Source organism: Marmota flaviventris, chromosome 12 (genome assembly GCF_047511675.1).
Source record: "Marmota flaviventris isolate mMarFla1 chromosome 12, mMarFla1.hap1, whole genome shotgun sequence".
Taxonomy (NCBI): Eukaryota; Metazoa; Chordata; class Mammalia; order Rodentia; family Sciuridae; genus Marmota; species Marmota flaviventris.
Window position 1 is genome coordinate 94,261,438 of NC_092509.1, and position 27,683 is coordinate 94,289,120.

The 27,683-nt window shown below is 41.3% G+C and overlaps 1 long non-coding RNA gene across 1 annotated transcript; it reads right to left on the reverse strand.

Moving 5' to 3' along the window:
• Positions 1 to 1,155: 1,155 nt before the first annotated feature.
• On the reverse strand, positions 1,156 to 23,728 carry LOC114092448 (uncharacterized). The gene is made up of 6 exons (XR_003582724.2): positions 23,288 to 23,728; positions 22,097 to 22,153; positions 20,918 to 21,007; positions 20,693 to 20,784; positions 10,167 to 10,281; positions 1,156 to 1,401 (listed from the first exon to the last, which is right to left on the reverse strand). It is a non-coding gene; the product is annotated as an uncharacterized lncRNA (long non-coding RNA).
• Between the last annotated feature and the right edge of the window lie 3,955 nt (positions 23,729 to 27,683).

Genomic DNA, 27,683 nt, shown 5'->3' on the forward strand with positions numbered 1-27,683 from the left:
ACTGAACTTCAGGTGTTTCCTCAACAGTCTCCATTTCTGAGGGATCTTGTCTGATGGCCTTACCTCCCAGTCAGCTTGCCCTGCTTTGGGTGCTCCGAGCTACTTACCACCATCTGGCACATTTTGTATCTTCTGTTGTATCTTCTTTACTGTCTATTTTAGGTAGACAATTCAGCTAAGGATTGTCTTTAGAGTCTTTAGAATCTAAGCATACATTCTCTTTACCATAAAATATGTCCTTATGTTCTTGACTCTTTGGAATATAAGCTCCATGAGGGCAGGATTTTGGCCTGATTTTTTTCTCACCTCTTCTCCCAGAATCTGTGACAGTGCCTCATTCAGTAGGTGGAATAACTATTTGTGGAATGAACAGACAGCCAACAACTGGAGGACAAACAAGCACCCGTGGGTGGAGCTTGAGCCAACTGGCTCCTTCAGGGCACTCAGGGTGTGGCCCTAGAGGCCCTTTAAACCTGCATCACTTGTGGGGCTCAGGAAGTACTGTTCCCTCACCACCATGCCCACCCCACTTACTCATCCCATCAGCAATACTTCACCCCATCTCAGGCCAGTGTTCAGTGATGTTTTCACCCGGTTCTTCACACCTGACCTTCTTAGAGAGTTGATTAAAAACAGCTCCCAGGACTCACACCACTCCCTCGGCCGCTGCTCTTCGGATTGCCGTATTTTTCACTTTGCCGTTTGAATTGTGCAAGGCTTTTCTGCATTTCTGACTGGTAGAATGGACTGCCTCTGACTTGTCACCGTCCGCTAAGAACCAGCAACCCGAACCTGACAACCACGCAACCGTGGCATGCTATTTAAACACCCGTGCTCTGGTGGGAGTATGGTTTCCTCTCTCTTCTTGCTTTGCTAGCCCAATGTGCTGCTCCCCACAGTTCCCAAGGATGCATAGCTATACCCACCCTCATCGGGGCTCTGTTTTACACCCATGGCTTGCTGGAGAACCACCTACAATGCCAATCTCTTTGTCTAACTCAAGGTGTAAAAAAAATCTTTGAAGACTGATTTCCCCAAAGAAAAGTAGAACAATCCTAATGTAAAATTACTACGTTTCAGTCCCACCAGCAGGCATCTAGCTTTTAATCTTTTATTTATTGTACACATTCTTTCTGTACCTACACACACACACACACACACACACACACACACACACACACTTCCTTGCTTATTTGTTTGTGTTTAGTTTTTTTAGTTTTCAGTTCTATGTACTGGGGCTGAATTCTGTTTCCGTTTCTTAGTGATTTATTCGTGTCTTTGCCGAAGACACCACACCCTCCTGAGCTCATTGACCATTCCTCTTCTCTCTCCACACTGTTTTAATATGCAGAGTCTCACCACCAGTGTCACAGTCCCAGCAGCAGTCAGAGCTGCCCTAACCTGGAAGAGGAAATAAAAGAAATAAAGGAAAGGTTGTGGAAATACAATGTGGAGACACAGCCAGCCTTGGAATCATGCCCTCATTCATATTTCATGTATCCAGAAGAACTTTTCTGTATTTCTAATATGTGAGGGTCACTGTGGAGGTAGTTTAAGAAATGCCAAGATATAAAAGATAGACTTTACCTTCAAGGAAATTGTGGCAAGTCATGGATATAGGAGAGATATGAAAGAAAGGGCAGCAGATTATAAGTGGTAAGCACTTGAGTGAGTGGCAGGTTCAAGGGCAAGCTAGCTCACTTTCAGTAGGTCTGTTCGGAGGAGGAATCCCTGAGGCAGTGGCTTAGTGGTGGCATTTGAACTGGGCCTTAGAGGATGGATGAGGCTTTGAAAGATAGAGAAAGGGAGGTAGAGGAGAAGGAACTCTAGGGAAAGGGAGTAGTTTGAGCAAAACCATGGAAACAGAAGAGTGTAAATTGTTGAGAACCTCATCAAGGCCAGAGTCTCTTTCTTCATTGGGAGTATCCAGGAAACAGAGCGACAGCCCAGATGCACGAGTCTCACCCAGAAATTCAGTTGGAATGTTCTTTCTACTTCTATTTGTAAGGTCAGCTTTTTTCCTATACCTTTAACTCGGAGGTCATATATTATCTTCTCCAAAAAGACCTTTTCTGACCATCACATCTATTGTAGGACCTCTTCCTGCCAATGTTCTTTCTCTCTCAGCCCACGTTTAGATCTCAACATGTGCCATAATTTATAATCATTTTGTTGCTATCTTTGTTTACTTCTCTGTCTCTAATAGTAGCATCTAAAGCCTCTGATAATCGAGACTGTTTCCTTAGTGCCTGAAAAATAGCAGAAGTCCAATGAATATTTTGTTGGTTGAATGAATGAATAGTGAACGAATAAATGGAATTTGCATTATGACTTTTATGAGACTGAAACATAAATTCTTTCATGGGTTCCTTCTTTTATTAAAAAATACTCAAAATTACGTTTTATAACCATACTAGTATAAATGTTAATATAATCCAACTTGGATTAGGTTCATTTTTTCTTTTGACTTTAAAATAAACTAAAACATCATGGAACTCTAAAAAACATTATGGGACTAGGCAATGTGCCTCTCATATCTGATGGCTAAGTCAGCCTTGTGAATAGCAAAAAGCTCATAAAGAATTTGTAGGATGCATGGCTAGACAGATACTACAGAAGATAATTACAGAAGGTCTGGTACATAAGACTTTGAGTTTAGTAAATTTGAACTCTATTTGTCCAGCAATAAAAGTTATGGGAAGATTTTTGAGTGTAAGAAGGTTTCAATATGCCGGAGCCATTGTAGGAAGAAGAACTATAGGAAGAACAGAGAAGGAAGATGTTGGGAGAAGGTTCCAGAATATGGCCCAGACAGTTCCAGGTGGAAAGGCATCTGAATTGTGGTGGTGATGGTGATGGGGTTTTGGAAGAGTAAAAGCAGGCCTGGGTGAAACTGTGGACATCTCTCACACCTGATTCTAGGGAGGGTGGATGTCATTTGAAGCTGGACAGAGAGAACCATGTGACTGAACAGAAATAGGGCCATTAGGAGAGAGAAAGTAATCGATGGGGACCTTGATTTGGTTTGGGATTTGTTTGGTGGTAGGGGTGCTAGCAGAATAATCAACTGGAACATTGTAGTAGTCAGGAACTTACAAACATAAGACTAAAATTCTGGAGCTCCAAAATTTGTGAACCATGTTCAGCCAACTTCAAGATTTTTTAAATCATAGTCCATGAATAGTTAAATCCATAAAGAACATGTGTAACGAATCATTCAAGAAATAACTCTCTTGGGGCTGGCTGATTATTCCCAAAAACTATTTCTAGTTAAGAGGTTCCCTAAGTCTTCTCCCTTTTTGTTCTTCTAGCTAAGGAAAAGGGCGAGAGTCAAATGAATTATTCTATGACATAGGGTAAATATAGAATTCAATAGGGTAAATATAGAATTCAGTGAGTGTACTCCTACTCTCAATTAAATGAGAACAGGCCATAAATCATGAACATTTTATTTTTAATTAGTAGAAGCTTACACATTTTTTAGTGTGTGTGTGGTACTAGGGATTGAACCCAAGACCTTATGCATACGAGGCAAGCACTCTACCAACTGAGCTATGTTCCTAGCCTAATGTTCTTAATTCCATAAACCTGATAGGCAAGTGCGAGGCCTGCCTCATTTCAACAGGTTCCAAATAAGAGAAAGTTGATTGGGAGAAGAGCAACTTCAGCAGTAGAGGCTGAGGAATTACTAGAACTTGTGGTTCCCGGTCTCAAAATGTGCCTACTCTGAAAAAGATTCTTGAATGGGCAATCTCCCCCAAGCTCCATCCCTACTGTAAATGGCTGGGTTGCCATGGGTTTTTAGTATTAGAATGGGGCTATATTTCTGGAATGATTGGAGCAATAGCTATGTCTCTGGGTTGGGTTTGAGCAATCTATTCCTTTTCAACCAAGTTCTGAGTTATTCAAACATACACATTTTACTATGAAAGCAGGAGCAGGAGGTGTTATCATAAGTGTCTGTATCTTATTAACTAATATGTGCCTCTGTTGCCCTGTTTGGAAAATGGAGGGAATATTAGCGTGAATTTCAGAGGATCGCCATGAGGATTAAATGAGATGGCCAGTATTTAGAAGAGAGCACCTGTTTCATGGTCAACTCTCAATTAACGTTGATTTTCAACTCTTTGTCATGGTAGTTCTTGTTCAGACGCTTTCCCTTATCTACTACACTTTCCCCCTGAGACTGGAAATTTTACATGATCTGCATCAAAATCACTAAAGAACTTTTTGCATGTAGATTCTTGGTTCTTACCCTAGAACCATGGAATAGTGATCTCTTGGAATGGGGTCGAGAATGTTGCATTTGATCAACTTTTATAAGAGATATTTCATCTCCGTGGAGATTGAGTCCACTGGTGTACTGGATTTATATGAAGCATGGATGAAATTTGGATTAATATAAAGCATTCTACCTGAACTAGTTATGAAATAGGTTCCGACATCTAGAACCCCAAGACATGCAATAGAGCTGCAATGTCCTGTTCAAGACACGGTGGAGCTATACCACTCTGCAGACCACCTGATCCCTGTTGCACCCCTATCCTGTTCTGGAACCCTACCTCATGACCTGTCATGACCAAAACCCAGCCTGCAGTTGCTGGAGAGAGCCTGCCACAACAGCCAGCTTTCCTAGAAGGAAGTCTAAATGTCTAGAGAGCCTGGAACATGCTTTGAATGCACCTGTCACTGCCTCAATCAAGTTACATACACAACCTGCATAATTCCCGACAGCTCCTGACTATGAATTATCTGCTGCCCTGGCACATCAGCTTATCAGATGATTTAATTTGGACTCCAACATTCCGAGGTGGTCCACTCAAATTTAACCCCTTTAAGCAACCTCTTCCCAGAGCAGCTAATGCATGTCTCATATTTAAAGTATGAAAATCTTGCTACATCATCATAGCCATCACAGTACAAAACAAAAGTCCCATAGGACTGCAAGGATGGTTGTCAAGGTACTTTCCCATCTACTATCCAGCATTCTTTTACAGTGGGAGTTAGAAAAAACAGGTGTCTCTTTGCTTTGTAGAAAACAGAACCTCAAGGAGTTTATGAGATTACCTAAATTTACCCAACAGATTCTAGGCTAACATGACACATGATTCTTCTTTTTTGGGGGGAGAGGGGAGTACTAGGGATTGAACTCAGGGGCACTTGCCTACTAAGCCACATCCCCAGCCCTATTTTGTATTTTATTTAGAGACAGGGTCTCACTGAGTTGCGTAGCACCTTGTTTTTGCTGAGGCTGGCTTTGAACTCATGATTCTCCTGTCTCAGCCTCCTCAGCTGCTGGGTATTCAGGCATGCACCACGGCACCTGGTCAAACATGACACATGATTCTTGATGCTCTGATCCCTGGGCAGGGGCTTGGGCTGTTAGCCCACACTGCCTCCAGCTGTCAGATCATTGGTGTGGAGAAGAGATTAGGGACGCTGGTCTTGGACCACACTTTATACCTTGACTCCAACACCCACCATCTTTGTGGCCTTGAGAAAAACCCACCTCACCTCAGGATGTCGAATGCAAATGACTGTGTGGCCCATACTTCACACTTGGTAGTCGTTACATGTTATCATCATTGCTATTATTAGCTATAGACTGACAGTGATGGTCCTTCTGACCAATATAGCTAAGTTTCTAGTAGAAGTCTATCTCTTATTTTACAATAGATAAAAAGAATAAGATTAAAAATAGTTATTCATTTCCATTTTTGTCTCTCTCTCTCTTTTTTTTTTCTTGGTAAAACTGGTGGATTGAACTCAGGGCCCATGCAAGCTGGTCAAGTGTTCTACCACTGAGCTACACCCTGAGTCCTGCCCCCACATTTTTTTCTTAAATAAAATAGAGAAACCCTTTGGAACTTATTCTTCAATCGTCAAGAACTTCAATCTAAATTATCACTCTATGATAGTATACTTGACATCAGGAATAGATCTTTTTTTCCTCCCAGAGAAACAAACTTAAAATTCACCCTTGCTCCAAATCAAATGAATCCAGTTACTTTGTTTTGTTCAATTAGCTTCTTGGCCAGTATGGAAAATAAGTGCACAAGAGATAACACCAGGTCAGAGGAGTGGGTGAGCTCTGATCAGCCAAGGAGAAGTGAGTTGGACGAATTTCCCTGATACATGCTTGGCTTGCTGAATTGGTCCCTGACTAATTTCTCAACAACATCAAGAAATTCAGAATGAATACACTAAGTAAAGAAACAAATAAAAATATTGGTGCCCAGGGAACTATTTGCCTTGGATGATGTAACTCTAACTTTCAGTTAATTACAGTCATGGAGATTTTATGAACAACAATTCACTTCACTGCCACTACCAAAGATGTATTTTGTTCCAGGTAAAACACTTACTGAGAACTTAATAGGCCCTTAGGGGAGATTGCAAAGTGAAGGAGACAGGGACCATGGAGATTCTAGGTTCAGAACCAACTTCTAGCAGAGGCAGTATCCCAAGGATAAAGCTTAGCATTAACACAGAAAGCACTCTCTGTCCTAATGAGCATGAACCTCTTCCTGCCTGCCACTACCTGCCCCATCCAATGCCCCGGAAGCACCTGGTAGCATGGGAATTCCTGAGTCCAGGGAGGACCAATGAAGTGTGACACAACAGTTATAGAATCAGAGTGGCCATAATGCAGAGAAGTGACCGTGAGGGGAATGGAACTTCAAAAAAGAACTTGTGAGAAAGCAAAACTATGGCTGGGTATGGTGGTGCGTGCCAGTGACTCCAGTGGCTGAGGAGGCTGAGGCAGGAGGATCGCAAGTTCAAAGCCAGTCTCAGCAACTTAGCAAGGCCCTAAGCAACTCAGAGAGACCCTGTCTCTAAATAAAATATTAAAAAGAGCTGGGAATGTGGTTCAGTGGTTAAGCTTCCCAGGGTTCAATCCCGGGTACCAAAAAAAAAAAAAGAAAAGAAAAGAAAGAAAGAAAAAGAAAATAAGAAAGAAAGAAAGAAAAGAAAGCAAAGCTATTTCAAACGATAGTCTCAGTGGCACTATATTTAAGGTGGGGAAAGTATATAGAACTAAAAACCACATGAAAGTATGGAAGGGCCAGAAATATCATGATGGGAACTATGATGAAATAATATACAATTCTTTAAACTAACAAGTTTATGGGTTGCAAACCTGTGGAGATGTTCATATAAAACAATGTAAAATAGAGAGTCACAATGGAAAGCTAAAATTAATTTATGTATTTACACTGAAATGTTGAACAAAATGTTATAAGAATATGTCACAACCTGAAAGATTGGAATCTTTATGGATTCTAGCCTGTATCACTTTTTTATTTCTTTGTTTTTTATTCTAATTTGTTATATTTGATAGCAGAATGCATTACAATTCATATTGCACATAGACAGCACAATTTTTCATATCTCTGGTTGTATATAAAGTATACTCACATCATTCCTGTCTTCATACATGTACTTAGGGTAATGATGTCCATCTCATTCCACCATCTTTTTTACCCCCAAGCCCCCTCCATTCCCCTCCCAACCCTTTGCCATATCTAGAGTTCGTCTAATCCTTCCATACTCCCCCTCCCATAGCCTGTCTCACTTTAAATGAACCTCTGGACCCTGTTACTAGATTTCTTTAGCAAGGTCGTTTTCTCAGTCTGGTAACCTCTATTTCATGCTTCCTCCCCTCTCCAAACTTCTAAGTCCCCTTGTAACAGAATCCCAGGAGCTGTCTGGGACTCTCCCTCTGCCTGCTCACATCTGGCAGCACCATACCTAACTTCCATAAGGTCTTTTGGATCTTTGAATTTGCCATAGTCTTGAGGTCTTAATTCTTCTATGCATTTTCTGCTGCAGGGAAAGCCTTGCATCAAGTTGGTGAAAACTTAAGTGTCATATTTATAGGCTTCCACTATTATCCTCACTCTTGGGGGACCTGCATTTCCCCTTCATAGCACTTCACACACTCTTTAATTATCTATGTATTTGCATGATTATGGTTCCACTGTGTCTCTTTCCCCTGCATAGATGGTGAGTTCCAGGAGGAATGTGATGGTAAGTTTTATGAGTTAGTTTGATTGGGCTATGGGGTGCCCAGATACTTGGTCCAACATTATTTGGCATGCTTCTATGAAGGTGGTTTGAATAAGATGAACTCTTTGTTTTCTTTTTCTTTTTTTGAGATGAACATTTAAATCGGTAGACTAAGGAAAGCAGATGCCTCCCTAACATGCCAGGCCTCATCCAAGCAGCAGAAGGCATAAATAGAACAAAAAGGCTGACCATCCTACAGATAAGAGAGAATTCTTGCCTGATTGCCTTTGAACTGGCACAGTGGCTTTTCTCCTGCCTTTGGACTCAAACTGAAATAATGGCTCTTTCTGGGTCTTGAGCCTGCTGGCCTTCAGTGACCACACCACTGATTCTCCTGGGGTTTCCACAGCTGACTCACCCAGCAGACCTTGGGACTCACCCACGTTTACAAAAATTGCATGAAACAATTACTTAAAATATAGCTCTTTCTATAAATATATACATCCTTTTGGTTCTGTTTCTCTAGAGAACTCTGACTAATATAAGTAATATCTGGACTGTTCACAATAATACACCTTACCTACCATCCGTGCAGTGCTGGTCAAGCTGGTTGTTTCATAAAACTTCACTGAATGTATATATGAATGTATATGTGTATGCATGGGCAGACAGATGAATAAAGTGATGTGAATATAATTTAATATTCATTAAATTTTAATTTTTCCACAAAACACTATGTGGCATATGCAGACTATTGAATACATGTGTTCACTTGAGTAGTATTTTTCAAAGCATTTTCATATTACAGTAGTGTTTTTTTATTATTATTATTCTTAGATCCCTTTGATGGTAGACATCATTCCAACTTCATATTTGAGGAAATGGAAGTTCAGAGAAATTAACAGATTTGCCAGTGCTCCTATCGTGAGCCAAATGGCAAAGGCTGAAATTGAGACCTGATAAATTCAGACCAAGGATGTGGATCTTCTGCTTCTGTAGGACACTGTGTCCACTGCAGGGTGTTGGAAAACATGGAGGGCTGGAAGGCACAGAGACATTATCCTGACGGGTCTCTCTGCAGTTCGGGAATGGTAGGAGGTGACAGTGGTCTGGTCTGGGGAAAGGTCCTGTGATATTGGAATGATGAGGTCATGAGCAGTGGGCAATGAGCCTTAGACGTGGCTCTCAGGTCCCTCTTTCACATGCAATCCACAGTTGTCATGGCCACATTTTCAGTGAAGTTCTGGTGCTCGTGTAGGAGTCATATCAATCTCTTAATTATAACTCACAGGTGGCTCCATAAACACCCAATTTAGATGTAGGACAATGGAATGGGAAGCGCATGGGTTGAACCCAAAGGTGTGGTTGGAGAAGTCAAAGGACAGAGAAAGGTCCAGGAGAGCCAGTAGGTATATTCCCACACTGTCTGTCACTCTGGCAAAGCCATGACCTTGTTACCCTATTATTTGTCCTATTTGAACATTCACAAAAGACACAAGCTCAAAGAGCAGAGCTGTGATAGGGGAGGAAGGATGATATAAAATCACCCGTAACCAAGGGAAGGCCTGATTCTCAGCTTGGATGCAGAGAACTCCTCCCGGGGCCCTGAGCGCCTAGCGCACCTTTTCATCATTCAACTTTCACATCCTGTTGAAGCCTTCATCTTCTTTTCAGCCCCTGTCTGCAGCAGCTTTCTATAAAGAGCTTGATGACAGCTCAGTCTGCTGGGAAAACCACAACCTCCCTTTCCTCCTCAGAATCATCTTTGGACTGTGACACTCACCACCCTTAATGAGGTGGGGTTTTCAAGGCCAGCAGTGCAGGGGCTGGTTACCTCCGTCCTGACAGCTTCTGAAAGTCCAGCAGCTGCCTCCAAGCCCAATGCTGAGATTCACCAGACAAGGACAACCCGATAACCAGGAGCTGAACGCTCGTTGGCCTCTCATGATTTTTGCATTATTAAATTACTAAATTTTTATATTATACTTTCACAGTGCTAAAATCATAACAGTTACTTGAGGGACACAGTATAAGAAGATTAAAACAAATCCAATAATGAAAATAGCTACTCTTTTTACGCTTTGTCTAAGTTACATTTTTCATTTCTCAATAATCTATTTTCCTAATAAGGAAAATGAGTTTCAAGAGACACTTACCCAGCAGGGCAGGGAGGTGGAAGTTGGGAATTAAGAGTCTCTTGGCACTGAGGTTATTGGTTGGCTGTGTGGCCTTAGGTGAGTCTCTTTATCTCTCTGGGATTTAGTTTCATTTCTGGAGATAGGAAAAGAGCAAGTTAGACTTGAATATGGAATAGATCCTCTCTTGCTCTAAGGGTTCTCATGTTGAGTTTCATTGCTTTTCTTCGTCAATGATTATTCTCGTTCTTGTTTGGGTTTTTTTGTTTCTTACTTCCCTTAACTTTCTCCTCATCCAATTCTCAAGTTGTCACCTTTCAGAGAGCTTTTCCCTGGCTAGGCTAGTCCTGTGTAAACTCCTGCCCGCTATCCCTCCACTTGTGGTCATAGCTGATGGTTTCCTTTTCTTTTTTAGCTCATTTCCTTTCTAAACTTTTGTAATTAACACGTATTAATTGTACGTATTGATGCAGAACCGTCCGCCATCCCAACACGTTCCTACAGCATGCACTGATCAAATCAGGGTCATTCATATCTTTTCTTCATGTTTGGAACCTTCAAGCTCCTCTTTCCTAGGTCCTCATAAAATGTATAATAGGTCATCGTTAACCGTAGCCACTCCACTGGGCTGCTTTACACCACAACATAGTCTTTCTATCTAACTGTGTCATCCAACCTCTCTTTATCCCTCCCCGCCCCCCCACTAGTAGTGCCTAGTAAGCACTACTCTACATCCAGGTCAACTTTTTTTTAGCTCTTACATATGAGAAAGAAAATAACAAAGCAGGAGACATCACAATACCTGATTTCAGGACCTACTACGGAGCCATAGTAACCGAAACAGCACAGTGCTGGTGTAAAACCACACACATGGGCCAATGGGATGGCATAGAGAGCCCCAAATAAGCCACACATCTACAGCCAACGGATTCTTGACAAAGGCACCATAAACCTACACTGGAGAAAGGACAGCCTCTTCAACAAATGGTGCTATGAAACTGACAAGACTGAAACTTGACCCGTATCTCCCACACTGTACAAAAGTCAACCAAAATGGGTCAAGGACCTACATGTAAGCCATACCACTTTTTAATTGACTGATGCTTTTTAACACATGTCCCCAAAAACATAGGAGACAAAAGCCAGAATAAGCAAATGATATTATACCGAACAAAGAAGCTTCCTCACAGCAAGGGAAACTATCAACAGTGAAAGGCAACCTACAGAATGGGAGAAAATATTTACCAACTATTCATCTAATAAGGGATTAATATCCAAAATACATAAAGAACTCAAAACCTCTAACAATGAAACAGCAAGTTCTCCCATTAAAAATTGATTTGATTTTCTTCATGAACTTTTTTCTTTCTTTTTCACTCTATTGCTTCCAAAAAAATGCCAGCTCTATGAGCCCGGGATGTGTCTGTGCCATTCATACCTGATCACCCGTGCAGGAGCTCCTTTATCATGCTCCTTACAAAGCCTAAATACCTGGCGTTATTGCCACAAACTGGCCCCACTTTCCCACGAGGAACAAAGTCAATAATCAATAAACATTTATTGATTGAACTGGTGAAAAAATCCAACTGTTTGCAAGTACTTTGGATTCTACCACAGAAAATTCTGGAACTCTGTGGTTCAATATGGTAGTCAATGGTCACATATGACTATTTAAATTTAAATTAATTAAAAGTAAAAATCCAGGACCTCAGCCTCTCTACCACTTTTCAAATACGCAAGAGCCATTCGTGGCTCCTGGCTTGCCTAACATAGAGTGAAAAACAGAACGTTTCCATCCCTGCAGAGAGTTCTATTGGAGAGTGCTGGTCTACCTTCTGACCCTTCTTCTCCATCTCACTGTAATTGCTCACCTGGATTCTTGCAGTACCCTCTTCATGAGCCTGACAATGGTTTGTTTCACACAAGTTCTTTTTCCACATGGCTTTCTTCACTTATTTATGCCAGCTACCGTGTTAAGCACAGAGGACCAACTGGGGCCTGAGTCAGATCTGGTCCTGATGCAATGAACTTACAGGCCAGTGATGATGTGTGCATGCCACCCCTGAGCTGAAGAGCAAGTTGGATCCTCTTCCCCAAAGTCCCTCAGTGTCCCAGATCCCTGTTCTGTGCTTGGGGGATTCAGCAGAGCCCACTTTGCTGTGTCTGGAGGGATTTAGCTGAAATGAGGGTGGTAGGCATGCAGTGCAGGGTGGGGCATATGTGTGGGGTGCACTGTGTGGGAGTGGGGTGTGTGTGTGTGTGTGTGGTGGGGTGTGGGGATGTGGACTGTGTGGGCAGTTGCACTTGTGCCTTTTGGCCCTTGAGTTGGGTCTCACGGTGCTCGGCCCCATCTCTTTCTGGCAGCTTCTGACTGGCACTCCATCCTCTCACTTTATGCTCTTCCCTGATCTCTGCCTACCCAGTCATACCTCAGTGCTTTTGCACAGGACCAACCCTCAGTGAGATTTTCTTTCTCAATTGTTTAACCTATGAACGCTCACTTCAAATTTCACTCTCTATGAATCCTTCCCAGCCATCCAGAGATGTCAGGGGCTCTTTCTCTCTATGTGTCTGTGGGTATCTGTACTAAGCCCAGTACATCGCTGTGTTTACTCTAATGAGCCCCCTCCAGCAGACCAGATTTCCTCCAGGGAACTCTGTATCCATCATTTGATCCCCAGTGCAGGAGATGTAATAGGTCCCTAATCAATGATTTTGGACAAATGATGAATGAACCATGAAGAGACGGATAAAGTGAGTGAATAAATGTACAGATGTAAAAGTGTCCGAGCCATCTGCATCTCCCCAGGGAGTCTGCCTTGGTGCCAGACTCAACACAGAGGAAAAAGACCGTCATTGTCTGTTACTCTTATCAAAGAGAAAATCTTGGTTTCCATCTTAACATTTTTATTTCTTATCGTCAATGTTCCCTTCACCCTATTTTCACAGAGAACACACCTTTTAGATGCACCCACAAACTTTCCTTTGTGGCTGGCCACAATTCTAGAGAGATCATTCACTTCATTTCCGAATACAGAGACCTAAGGTGCTCTTGCTTCTGATTGGGGAAGTGACTCTCTGATATCAAAATGCTCACCAGCCCCTCCTAACTTTTACATAAGAATCTGAATCAAAACTGTTTTATAAGAAGTACACAACGTTTTCATTAAACGATACCAATCGGAAGCAATCTTAACGTTTCTTAATTTTCCCCAGCTTGTAAAAAACAAGCAAACTAAAGAGGAAACTGTGGCATTGTTAGACAGAGGTTCTCTCCAAGGTGCCCTTCCATTCAGCCACCCAGATTGTTGTTTTATAGTTCTGCAGAGGAAAGAAAGGGGAAGTCCCTGGCATCCCTTAATAAGCCAGTTCAGGAAGCCAGACATTGACTAACACATTCAACTAGTTTGTGTGCTTTCTGAGATTCAAATAGGTTATCCTGATCTTTCACGGTATGTTTAAATAAGCAGATTAATTAACTCCCTTCCCTGTTCTTCCAGGTGACTCTGAGGTACATCTTCAGAGAAGGGACCTGGGAATGTTTACCAAAAGTAGACAATTCCAGCTTCTTATTGCTCTCCCTTGAACTTGAAGCTCTGAGCCTGTCACTAGAGGTTGGGGGGACAAAGAGGGTTAGAACACACCTAGAATCACCACTCCCTAGGATGACTAATGTTAACTTTGCTAGTGTTGATCATGCAAGGACAATATGCCATCAACATGACACCCTGGTTGCTAAAATCTTTTACTAGTCACTTATTCAGTGATTAAGATGCTAAGCCAAATCTACCTCTTGTTAAGTCTGTGTGTGTGTGTGTGTGTGTGTGTGTGTATGTGTTAAAGCTTCTGGTTCTCAGTAGATATTAAACCACCACAGAGCAGGTGTGTCTGTGAAAACTAAAGGCTTGTCAGAGGCTCTGGACTACCCAGCTATGACTTTTCTAGAAATGAGGGAATCTTCTTCAGACTGAGAAATGGTTGCTGACTCTTAACTACTAAAAAACAAGTGATCTTAATATGAGGCAAGTAGGTTTTCGAGGAAACAGTGTTGTGTGAATCTGGTGTTTCCATGATCTTGGCTTAGCTAAGGTGGCCTGATATCCAGCCTCAAGTCTACATGCAGGCTTAATGAGGACACTGGACATCTTTTGTCCATCTTAGGGAAGACTTTTTAAAAACAAAATCAAGTTAAGTTTCAACCCATGAAACGTAACCACACTTAAGCGAGAACTGCTTGATTATTAAGCTGGTCTGTGTGGCTTTCCTAAAAACAACAGGGAATCTGACAAGTATTGTCTGAGGGACAATTTGTGGAGGAGAGAAAAGAAAGTAAGATCCACACGTAGTCTATGCTCTGCAAGAGGCCACAGTCTAGGTGGGGAGATAATTCACTCACAAAATTATGGTTAATATAGCGTGAGACAGTGTCCACAAGGGCTGAGTGAAAGTCAAACACTCAAAGAGGAGGGAAGATCCCCATGGTCTCTCCATGTTGAGCCTTGAGGTATGGAAAAGTTTTGGGATGAGGGGAGAAGGAGAAGGAGGAAGAGAGGAAGAAGGGAAGAGGGGGAAGTAGAGAAGGAGGAGGGAGAGAAAGAGGGGGCACTTCAAGAAGGGCTACTATACATTTTAAAATTGAGTTTGAAGACAAATGTTATGTGATTCTACTTGTATCAGGTACCTAGACCCAGAGAATAGAATGGTGGTTTCCAGGGGTTGAGGGGAGGGAGGAAGGGGGAGATATTCTTCAATTTCAGTTTGGGAATATGAAATCATTCCAGAGATGGGAGATGGTAATGGTTGCAAAACAATGTGAAGGTACTTAAGGCCACTGAAATGCACTCAGAACAATGGTTAAAATGATGAAGCTCATGAATATTTAAAAGAAAAAAGCTTAGGGGAGACAACCATCTGTCCCTAGAAGAGACAGGATGGATTCATACTGAAGGCTTTTGATCTTTTTCTTCTATGACTTCATATTAACTACATGTACAACCCATGTGACAGCAGATGTGAAATGATTAAATATAATCCACTCCTGGGGTGCTGCACATCAGGAGGGTATTTAGTGGCTGTAGTTAGCTCCCCAACAACTCTCCTCCTTCGTAACACATAAAATCCACTTTCACTGTAGAAGCCAGTTAGGTTCTCAGTTTCTTGAAGGTAAGGAATAGACTTGTGACCTATTCTGGCCCATGGTATTTAAGGGTAAATCTCCTAGGGAGCATATTCTTCAAAAACTTTTCCTCCTATTTAAGAGAGAAAGAGAGATAATTCCACTAAGATGCACCCTCTCCTTGCCTTCCTTTCGATATTGCTGTGAAATGACATAATGTCCAGCTAAAGATGGCTGGGGCGCCATTTTGCATCCACAGGCAAGAGCTAAAGAATTACAGAAAGTCAATAGGGAGTCCTAATAATCTCATTACTGTATTTAACCACCATCAAAAATTAGACCCTTCATTGTTTAAACCACTTTTATTGTTGCATTCTGTCTGCTTGTAGATCCTACCAATAGAATATGACATTACCAAGTAGCCCTGTGGCACATTGTGGTGACTCCATATTCAGTTGGAGTTCACTCTTTCCTCCAAAAAACCACCATGTTTATTGATTTTTTTCCCTTCATTTCATGGCAGGCAAGTGAAAGAATGCATAGAACATGGCACCAGGACAAAAAGAACATCAAGCACTGGGTTTGGAAAGATACCGTACCATCAGGAGGCAAGTGGGTGGTGAACAGAGTGAATAGCCAGTGTTTTGGTGTTTTGCCTTGTCTTGGAAAGAATCAAAGTCCTTAAAACTGTGAAAAGTCATATATAAAGGAATGCTGAATAAAAGCACTTAGAACAAAGACTAAGGACTCTGAAGATGATAAGGTCCAAAAGCAAGCAAAAGCAGTAATAGTCCAGTGAACACCAAAGGGAGGCTAACAATACAAGCTAAGAAGAGAATCAGGAGGTTCCAGAAAAAGAAAAACCCAACATCTACACCAGGCTACTGTCTTTTCTCAACCCAGCTTTATAGATTTTCTCAGCCATGCTTTTTACTTTTCTTATAAAGACCTAAGCTAAAGTTCCCCTGGACATACTGGTATAGATTCTTATGGTCTGTGTGGATCTGCTTTGATTCTTGAAATAAAGATTCTGGTGTTCTTCATGGAGAAATGCAGTTGGGACAAATCTGTTGTATCCTTCACATCTCTTTCAATGGCTGAAACTATAAATGTATTTTTTTCCCAAATCATGAAATAAAAAAAGATTCTGGTGTTCTTGTATCAGAAGATAGAAAAATTATCAGGTTAGACATCTTTCTAGGGCTATTACAATTCAGATGTTTACTAAGCACTTTTATCAGCTAGATATATGCTAGCCGCCTGTAAAGGTGATTAAAGAGGCACAAACAAGGAAGGGAAGACAGCTCCATCTGTCCATTAAAGATGCTGGCAGCCCTGAGAGAGAGGTCCAGGCATGGGCCAATCTGTCACATCCCAGCTATGCATGTTCTATGGCACTTAAAAAAAATTTATTGGTGCATGCTAATTATGCATAAAAGTGACATTCTTTGTGACATATTCATACTTTCAGATAAAATAATTTGATCAACTTCCCAAGTATCTCCCCTTTCCCTCCCTTTTTCCACAACCCTGATCCTTTCCTCTACTTCACCATTCTCCCTTCGGTTTTCATGAGGTGTCTTTTTTACTTTTTTTCTCTCTGGCTTCCACATATGAGATAAAACATTTGTCCTTGACTTCCTGAGTCTAACTTATTTCATCTAATATAATGCTCTTTAGTTTCATCTATTTTCCTGAAAATGACATAATTTTCTTCTTCTTTATGGCTGAGTAAAACTTCATTGTGTATATAGACCACGTTTTCTTTATCCACTCATCTGTTAGTGGACGTCTGGACTGGCTCCATAACTTGGCTATTGTGAGTTTCACTGCTGTAAACATGGGTATGCAAGCATCTCTATCATATGCTGACTTTAATTTGAGGGGGGCGGTAAATACTAGGGAACCGGATCACCATTCCTAGTCTTTTGAAGAACGTCCTGACTGACTTCCATAATGGTTATATTCATTTTCATTCCTATCAACATTATATAAGAGTTCTATTTCCCCCATACCTTACCAGCATTAATTGTTTCTTGTATTTTCTAATTGCTGCATTATAATTACACATAATAGTGGAATTCATTGTGCCATATCTGTATATGCACATAACATACTTTCATCAGTCTTATTCTCCAATACCTCCTTGTTCACTCCCCTCCCCATCCTTCTGATCCTCTTGCTCTACTCCACTGGAGTCCCTTCTATTATTATTAATTAATAACTCTTTATTTCATAGTGCATTATATTTGTACTTAATAATGGAATCCATTCTGGCATTTTCATTCTGGACATAGCATAATTTGGTTGATTTCATTCCTCAGGATTTCCCCATGCTTTCTTCTCTTCCTTCCTTCTTGATCCCCTTTCTCTACTTTATTGTTCTCCCTTCTATTTTATTTATTTATTATTTATTTATTTATTTTTGCATTAAAATTCTTAATACACCACTCCCTTCTATTTTAATGAGATTTTATTTCTTGTTTTTTTTCTCTCCAGTTTCCACATATGAGAGAAAATATTTGACCCTTGACTTTTTGAGTCAACCTTATTTCACTTGATGTAAAGCTCTCCAGTTTTATTCATTTTACTGAAAGTGACATTATTTCATTCTTCTCTGTGACTGAGTAAAACTCCATTGTGTATATTTTCTTAATCTATTCATCTGTGCATGGACACCTAGGTTGCTTCCATAACTTGGTTATTGCCAATTGCATTGCTGTTAACCAATGTCTGCATATATCACTATATTATTTAGTTCTTTGGGGTAAATATCAAGGAGTGAGAAACCTGGGTTACATGGTGGCTCCATTCCTAGTCTTTTGAGGAACCTCTGTGATGATTTCCATAGTGTTTTTACTAATTTGCTGTTCTACCAACACTGTAAAAGGGTATTTTCCCCCCTGCATCCTTACCAGAATTTATTGGTATTGATAATCCCCATTCTAACTGGAGTGAGACAGATCTTGATATAATTTTGATTGGTATATCCCTGATTGCTGAAGATGTTGAAGATTTTTTCATATATTTGTTGGTCATTTGTACTTCTTCTTTTGAGAAATTTGTGTTTAGTTCATTTTCCCATTTATTGATTGTTATTTATTGCAGTTCTTGCATGTTTTTAGTTCATTATATATTCTGCATATTAACCTTCTGTCAGAAGAGTGTATGGTAAAGATTTTCGCCCATTCTGTGGGCTCTTCCTTCACCCTATTGTTTCCTTTACTGTGTAGAAACTTTAAAATTTGATGCCATCCTGCTCGTTAATTTTTGGTACTGTTCCTGAGTTTTAGGGATCCTTCGGAGGAAGTCATTGCCTACGCCTGCACGATGCAGGGCTGCCCCGTGTTTTCTTCTAACAGTTGCAGTTCTAGTCTAACTCCTAGGTCTGCGATCCAATTTGGATTGACTTTTATGTAGAGGGACAGACAGGGATCTAGTTTCACTCTTCTACATAAGTACATCCACATTTCCCAGCAACATTTGTTAGAAAGGCTGTCTTTTCTCCAATGTATGTTTTTGGCACCTTTGTCAAGAACCAGATGACTGTATCTGTGTGGGTTTGTCTCTGTGTCTTCTATTCTGTATCACTGGTCTATGTGTCTGTTTTTAGGCCAGTACCATGCAGTTTTTGTTACTATGGATTTGTGGTGTGATTGAAATGAGGTAACGTGATACCTCCAGCATTGATTGCTCTTTTAGCTCAGAATTGCTTTGGCTTCTCAGGATCTCTTATTCTTCCACATGAATTTTAGGATTGCTTTTATACTTCTGTGAAGAATGTTGGTATTTCGATGGAGATTGCATTAAATCTGTAGATCACTTTTGGTAATATGGCCATTTTAACAATATTGATCCTGCCTATCCAAGAACATGGGAGGGCTCTCCATCTTCTGGTGTCTTCTATTTTTTTTTCAGTGCTTTGCTGTTTTCATTGTACAGCTCTTTTACCTCTGGTTAGATTTATCCCTTGGGTTTTTAAATATTTTGTTTTATTGTTCGTTTTTGAGGCTAAGTGGAATTGTCTTCCGATTTTTTTTTTTCTCAAACAATTCAACTGGTGCATAGAAAGCTACTGATTTTTATATGTTAATTTTGTATCTTGATAACGTTGCTGAATTTGTTTCTCAGCTCTAGAAGTCTTCTGGTGGAGCTTTTGGGATTTTCTAAGTATAGATAGGTTTCCCTATTTGTATCCTTTTTATTTTCTTATTTTATCTAATTGCTCTGGCTAAAACTTCAAGTACTATATTGAATAGGAGTGGTAAAAGCAGATACCTCTGTCTTGTTCCTGATTTCAGAGAAAATATTTTCGGTTTTCCCCGTTCAGTATGATATTGGCTTTGAGTTTGTCATATATAAACTTTATGATGGTGATTTTTTTCAGGACTTTTATAACGAATGGGTGCTGAATTTTGTTGAACACTTTCTGAATCTATTGAAATGATCATGTGATTTTTATCGTTGGCTCGTTTTATGTGATTGAGTTGAATATGTTGAGTTACTATTGAATCCTGAAAAGGAGACCAACTTGATCACTGTGTACAGGTTTGTAATGTGTTTCTGAATTCTGTGTTCTCATATTTTATTAAGGATTTTTGCATCTATGTACATCAGTGATATTGGTCTGTAATTTTCTTTCCTTAATGTGTCTTTATCTGGTTTGGGTATCAGGGTGATACTGGCTTCATAGAATGAGTTTGGAGGTATTTCCTCCCTTTCTGTTTCATGAAATAATTTGAGAAGCATTGGCATTAGTTCTTTTTAAAAGTCTGGTAGAATTCAGCCATGGATCCTAGAGTTTTCTTTGTTGGACAGTTTTTTTTTTTTTTTTTTTTTTTTAATTTCTGCCTCAATCCCATTGCTTGATATTGGTCTTCTTAGGTTTTCTATATCCTCTTGGTTCAATTTTGGTAGGCTGTATGTGCCTAGAAATCTGTCAATTTTTTCTAGATTTCCCATTTATTGGAATATAAGTTTTAAAAACAATCCCTAATGAAATCTTGATTTCAGCAATGTTTGTTGGGACATCTTTTTTACCTCTAATTTTATTAATTCAGGTCTTCTCTCTTTCTTTTGATTAGTTTGGCTAAGAATTTACCAATAATATTTATCTTTTCAAAGAACCAACTCTTTATTTCATTGATTCTTTGTATTTTTTATTCACTATTTTACTAATTTTTGTTCTGATCATCATTATTTGATTCTTTCTGTTGGCTTTAGAATTGGTTTGTTGTTTTTCTAAGGCCTTGAAATGACCATTAAGTTATTTATTTGGAAATTTTTCTGAATTTTTAAGTAGCACTCAAGCTGTGAACTTTCCTCTTAGAATTGTCTTTGTAGTATCCAGAGGTTCTAGTAGGTTATATTTCTATTTTCATTTGATTCTAAGAATTTTAAAATTTCTCACCTGATTTATTCAATGACTCACCTGTGACACTTTTAACAGGACCTAAGGTACCACAGGATACACCTGTCCCATACGAAGGGAGTTCCTTGACCTGAGGCAGCTAGATTTAGACACTTGTACAGAAAAAAAAAGAGAGAGAGAGAGAGAGATTCTATGAAGCCAGTATCACCCTGATACCCAAACCAGATAAAGACACATTAAGGAAAGAAAATTACAGACCAATATCACTGATGTACTATGGCCTACCTGTTTCCTCTTGTACACATGCTGGTTCTTTTAAAAAAGGAACCTCAAGTTCCCTGGCAGGAAGTGATCCTAATGGCTTTGCAAACGCTCCTAGGAAAAATTTGAGTCATGAATGAATGCATACAAATATAGTCATAAATCTGAAGCCCATGTGAAATGTGGCTGATCCCAAGCCTTCCCATAAGGCTCAACTTCCACATTAAGGTTAAACATGGAATTTGCAACTCCAGTTATATCATCTGATTTTGATCAAGGGCAGAGGATATTCTCTCAGCCTTCAAAGAATGTGATATTATTCCCCAGATAGCACACAAACACTCCATGATTTGTGGAGTCCCAATGGAGCTGTGTTTTGCCTCTGGTGAAAATGAATTTCCATGGAAAATGTGACACAAACACTACTTCTTGGGTCTCAACTGAATCAGATTGTACATCAGAATTTTCTGGTTAAAATTTTACTTTGGGGAAGTGAATCTCAAAGACCTGATGAGGACCCTGATGGTTTTCTAGGACTTTCCTGAGGCCCCAATGACCCGTTCTGTTAATTCAAGTTGTTAAAAGGGAGTCAGTCATGTAAATCAGGGAAAGAATGTGAATTCAGATCTGGGTTTGAATTCGTAACCTGCTACTTCCTTACTCTGTGATATTAGACAAATCATTTTTTCTGGGGACCTAACTTACAGGGTTGATGTGAGATCCTATGTTCTGTATAAGTACCGAATGCTAACCGATTGCGCCACTGGAGCATCCAAGAGATCCTATATTCTGTACATAAGATAATAAAAGGATTATGTGAAAGATAATAGACAAGAATAGGGATCTTAATCCAGTTTCAAACTTCACTAATAATTTCAACAAAATGAGCAATCTCAAGGCTGGGGTGAAGCAGGAGTAATATAGCTCCCAAAGTCCTATCAAGCCTCACCAAGATATCCTCTTGCCCAGATGAACACAGGTCTTCAAGCCACGTATGTGGTCACATTACCTCACGGAAAAGAGCCATCATGAAATATCTTCATATCATGCTCAGATATAGAACTTAATCATAGAACCCATCTCAGTATACCAATAGATTCTAGATTTGTTATAAATGAGCAAGCTAGGCCAACCAGGTACTTCTTTCTAAGAGAATTCCATAGATAAGAACCCTGGGCTAACAAATATCATTAGTGCGTTTACCTGGAAGTCTGCATGGTCACATGAAGACTGGTTTGTGTTCTTTCTCATGGATTCTCCCTTAATATGGAGAGAAAATTTATTATAGATATAGGGTATTGACAACATTTGAGCAGCCATCTTAAATGTTAACCACCATCTTATGAGATAAGTTTCACTTTCCTGTACTTCCTCTTACCTGAATTTCCCCCACCCCCATTAGTGACCTACCCCATGGTACCATAACCCTAAGTCAATCCCAGAAGGACACGACCCCTTTGCTCTGGAAAGCCCCATGGCACCATCACCTAAGCCAATCCCATGCTATTCCCACCCGCCTAGCTCTGATGCATGCACTCCCAAGCCTATCCCATAGCAACACAGCTACACCGCCAAGCCCCTGCCCCACAAAAGCTGAACCCCTGAACATCTCGGGGCCTCTCTCCACTCTACAGAGGGATGGCCTTTATTTGTCAGCTTTGATCTCGTCTGGTCTCCATCCTTCATTTCTAGCTCACCGGTCTCTCGCTTTCTCACTTTCCTTTCAATAGACCTGTTGCTAAACATTTCCTCCTCCAAACTTAACCCAGACTAAGAGTTAACATGTATAGATTTTAGCACATTATTGAGAATAGTCATGAGAAAAGGATTCTGTTTACATTTTCATTTCTGCTTGACTTCCCAGATCTTGTAAATCTAGCCTGCCTGTCTCCTGACACCATCCATCTAGGGCTCAGTTTCCCAACTGTGTGTGACTCTTATTTCTACCTTTTCTTCTTTTGGTCTTGCGTTCAAATACTACTAATCCAACCTGGCCCTGCTTAGCTTTGGAGACCAGATGAGATCAGGCAAGTTCAGGGTGGTAAGCCAACAGACTATCCTCTCATTCTATTCCATTGCTCTACCCATCTCTGAGGGCCGACAAAGTGTCACTTTCTCTTGGAAAACTTCCAAGCCTACATAGGTCCTCACTGATTTCACCGCTTTCTACCCTTTATGATCCATAGTCTAACACCGAACACAAGAGTGTCTTCTGAAGCAGTTTCTTACTTTTACATGCATGACACTCTTGTTCTCTAAAAGGATTGTAAGCTCCCTTAGAACTCAGAACTCCAGCTAACTTCATTGGACTCGTTCACATCTGGAAGCATCCCTTGATCCACTCCCCCAACAGATGTGGTCCCCCGATGCTGGACCCCTTAGCTTCTCACTTACCATACTGTGATGAGATCATAACGCCTGCTTTAATTATTGTCTTTCTTCCTGGGCTGCAAACTCTGCAAAAAACAGGGTCGTGTCTCTCTTGCTCACTCTTACTGCCTGACTCAGCACCTGACAAATAGAGATAATTAATAAATATTTGTTAAAGAAATAGGTTTTCTGGTGGTAAAAGGAGGTGGAGCAAGGAAACTCATTAATTTATATGATGAACACATGGAGAATCTGCTCTGGGTACTCAGAATGCAAAGATGAATAAGTCATGATTTCTGTCGTCTGGTCTCTGGTCTGAAAATGTTTGAGGAAATTTCTTTTGCATTAACAGTTGAGCCTCCAGATATGTACAAACAGTTGTGTGGAAAAAAATCAAAACCAAATCCTATTAATTAATACCAGTGATTTACTGGCAGAAAAAGAAAACAATGAGGGGGATGCAGACCTGGAAGGGTGTGGGTCCTCTCAGGAAGACTTCCTCCCTGGTGCCCCTTCTTTCTCCCCAGATGGCCACCAGACAGGGCTTACCACTGGCTCCAATTCACGTAAAAACAAATCCTTAAGTTTGAGTTTAAACTTAGTAGCTAGTATATCCTTCTCTTGCCCCTCGTCTCTCTTTCCTTACCCTACATTTGTGTAGATATAGGCTGGGACATGTCTCTGGAAACTTTTTTTTAATGATGCCATTGAAATAACCTTCCAACCTATTGGTCACAGATTTTGGCCACCAGCCAACAAATTCAAAGGTAGGCGCTAATAACTATAATGTTCAATTAAGATAATAACATATTTAATTTTATTCATCTTAATTTCACCCCTGTAACAAAAACCATCTTGATTGTCATTGTTTTCCCTAAGTCAATAAATTTCTCATGGGTTTTCTACAAGTTGACTCCATTCCCCAGTTTTCCAAGAAATAAGGGAAATAAGGGATATGGTGTCATTAGCCAGGTCTTATGGACACCAGAACGAAGCTCTGGTTGACCAGTCTCTCAACTCCTCCTTGGAGAAGGAGCTGAGATTATGGGATGGGGTTATGGATGGATTGGCTGATGATATTTTCTCAAGCCAGATGAGTAACTCCCTCCTACCTCCTTCCCTCCCTTTCTCCATCACTTCCTGTCTTTGCTTTGTCCCTCCCGTATTTTCCTTATTCGTTGTGTGCCAAATAATTGTTTCATCGACACCAGCATCACCAGCTGCCTTCAGCCATGCATCAAAAAGACTGATTCTGTCAGAACAACCTGCTGGCTGCTTCTTTATTTCCAATTAAATTGTTCCTCCCACAAACGCTCCTCTCTCTTTCTTCCCTCCTGGGAGGTAACCTCCAAGGCCACTGCTGTTCTCTTCAAAGCCTTTCTCCATGCCTCGCCCTCCTTGGTGGCCATATGTTAGTTACTATCCCTCTGCCCTCCCACTAAACTGGAGCTCTTTGAAGGCAGGATCTGCATCTCATTTGCTGCAGCGCTCCCAGGGCCTTCGAAGGTGGATGTTGAGTGGGTGTTTGAAGTTAATGAACACATCGAAACAACGTTGAGTCTATGAGCAAACACTTAGTGTCAGGGAGGTACAAAAAGAAGCAGGTTCACTGAGTCAGCGTTGGGCCTTTCATCCATCTGTGATGGAGGTACTAATGGCAAGTGCTCCTCTGGGCTGCAACATCCAACCCTGTGAAGTCAGGGTCACGGAGATTCAGTAAGAGGAAAGGACAAAAGAAATTTCAACAGAACCTATGGAGTCTCTGGAAACCACTGGACAGCCTTAATTTAAAGAAAAACTTGGGGCGAATAAAGCAAAAGAACACCTTCAACTGGTTTCAATGAAGCCAATGTAACCCCTCCCTACGTAGCAGAAGTCAGCCCATTTTTCCCTCTTTTTGCACCATTTAAAGCTCTGACCAATGATCCCAGATGGTTCTAGTCTCTCAAATGGATTTTAGTGCCATCTTTAAAGCATTCATTAGGATTGAACATGAAGGCAAAGAGAATCACGATTACTTGAGAAGCTTCAGCTACTTCCTCCCTCATCCTGTCTCAGGAGATCTGTAGCCCAGAAATCCACTTGGAGACCTTGCTTATGGGGTGTTCTGAGGAATGTAGACACTGTGAAACCAGAACCTCAGAGTGTCTTGTGCACAGCCTCTCCCTGATGTGCCCACGAGTCAGGAGTAGCTGGACCTCTAAAAGTGACAGATCAACCGTTGATCAAGGCTGACACGGATTGAAGTAAAATCTGCCTTGTAGTGTAAATTCAACCCTGCAATTCCTAAAGCCACTCAGCCTGGCCTGCTTCCTGACTGTACAGTCTAAACTAGACAGGGTGGAACGAATCCAATTATTTTATTTTATTAGTGGCTCTCTGTGCACAGTCCTAGCCTCAGGCACCTGGCCCTCTAAGACAGCCCATTAACTCATCCTTGGATGCAGACATTTGACCAATGGATAAGCAGTTGGCACAAGCGCATTAAGTCCCTCCGAGGAAGGGTGCAGTCATATTATTTGACACAAATCATCATGACTTAAACACAGAAACAGGATAGAAGAAGTTTAGTGGCTGTGGTTTGCTTTCTCTCTGATGCCCTCAATTGCTCATCAGAGGCTTCAAGTGGATTTGCAGCTATTTGGCCTTGGAGTTTCCAGAATTCTGTCCTAGAAAGATAAGTGTTTTTTAAGAAGGAATACAAACTGCTATCCTTAATGAATCTCTTACCTTGTGCCAGGAGATGTACCAAAGCCTTTTCCACAAGTCACCTGGGTATTAGTCTGCCGGGGCTGCCATAACAAAATACCACAGAATGGTGGCTTAAACAATCAGAGTGTGTTTTCTTACAGTTTTGGACACTAGAAGTCCCAGATCAAGGTGTAGGTAAACTCAGTTTCTGGTGAGGCCTCTTCCTGGCTGACAGAGACTTGATTTCTTGCTGTGTCCTCACATGGCCTTTCTTCCATGCACACCATGGGGGCAGGGGGGACGAGTGTCATGTCTGCTTTCTTCCAAGGATACCAGTCCTGTTGAGTGAAGGCTTCCCCTTCTCCCTCTCGATCCTAACTCCAAATACAGTCACATGGCAGGACAGAGCAACAGCATAAGGGGATACATTCAGCTCGTGATATCCTCATCGAGGCTTCATGACCAGCTGGCTGAGTCAAGGGCATCCTCTCTATTTGATCTGTGGATAAACAGAGTCAGTATCTTGCTGAAAGTCTCACTACCAATAGGTAAGCTGTGGGTGTGGCTTCTTTCCATAGAAGAGAAGTGGAGAGATGGAGGATTCTTTTAAATAAATGAGGGGCTGCTCCCAGCGAGGTCAGAAGGGAACTGGCAGGTGGAAACTAGAGTGGGGCACCGAGCCCTCGGCTGTTCAGTTCGGTTAAACGTGTCACAAAATCGTGTGACGGGTGTGTCCCAGGGCGCTGGGTTCCGGGAGAAGAAGGCAAGAAGATGTGGGCCTGTCGTCCAGGAGCTAGCCATCTCAGCCACAGGGAAGGACGGCTTCTTTTCCAGAGAGAGAAAACTGCCAAAGAGGAAAATATCCCCTTGGTTCCCTTCCTTCTCTGGGAGACACTTTTGGGTCTCTGTTTGATGTCTCTGTCCTCAGAGGCCACCTCCAATCTAACAGTGACAGCATACCCAGGGTCTTCATCAAGGTGACCCTTCTTTCCTTGTCCCCCATCCCACTATCCAGAATTGTCCTGATCTGCTTCCATCAGAATATCTTGGGTCCAAGTCCTAGTCCCCCAAGGCAGATCTCTCAGCTAGGAAAGGAAAGGTTCACTGGTTGCTTCTCCTGGGTAATATATTGATATTTCATTAGTGGTCTCAGGAGACTGGTGACTTGTGGCACAAGTTTTAGGTGTCACAAAGGGCAAAGTGGTGGGAACTTTCTGACGGCAGGTGGGTTTATCAACAAACCCACAGTGAGTGAGACGGCACCAATCCCGGGCTTTTCACAGATAAGGCTGTTCCTGCTTGGACCCAGAGCTGGGCCCAAGGGTGTGTCCCGGCCCTGTCAGTGCTTCACTCTTCGCCCTTAGACTGGACCTTCCAAAATGTGAAAGACCCTGTGCTTCTGGTCACCTGCTCCTCTAGGAGCAGCCATCAACCAGCCTCTCTGCAGAGGTAGGGCATCAATCCTCTGCTCCCTCGTCCCTTGCACAGGATGTTCCCAAGCACGTGGTGCTCCATGACTCCAAGTTTCCCCCGTCTCAGTCACTCACAACTGAAGCTGGCATAATGACACACCGTGATCGGCTGTCTCCCTTCCCCTCTGTCACTCTCTCACTGCCGAATAGTGTTTCCTGTACTTTACAAATCAGCTACTTGCATCCAGATCCTTTTCTCTAGGTCATCTTCTAGAGTATTCAAACTAACACACGGTGACAGTTAGAAAAGGGGACGG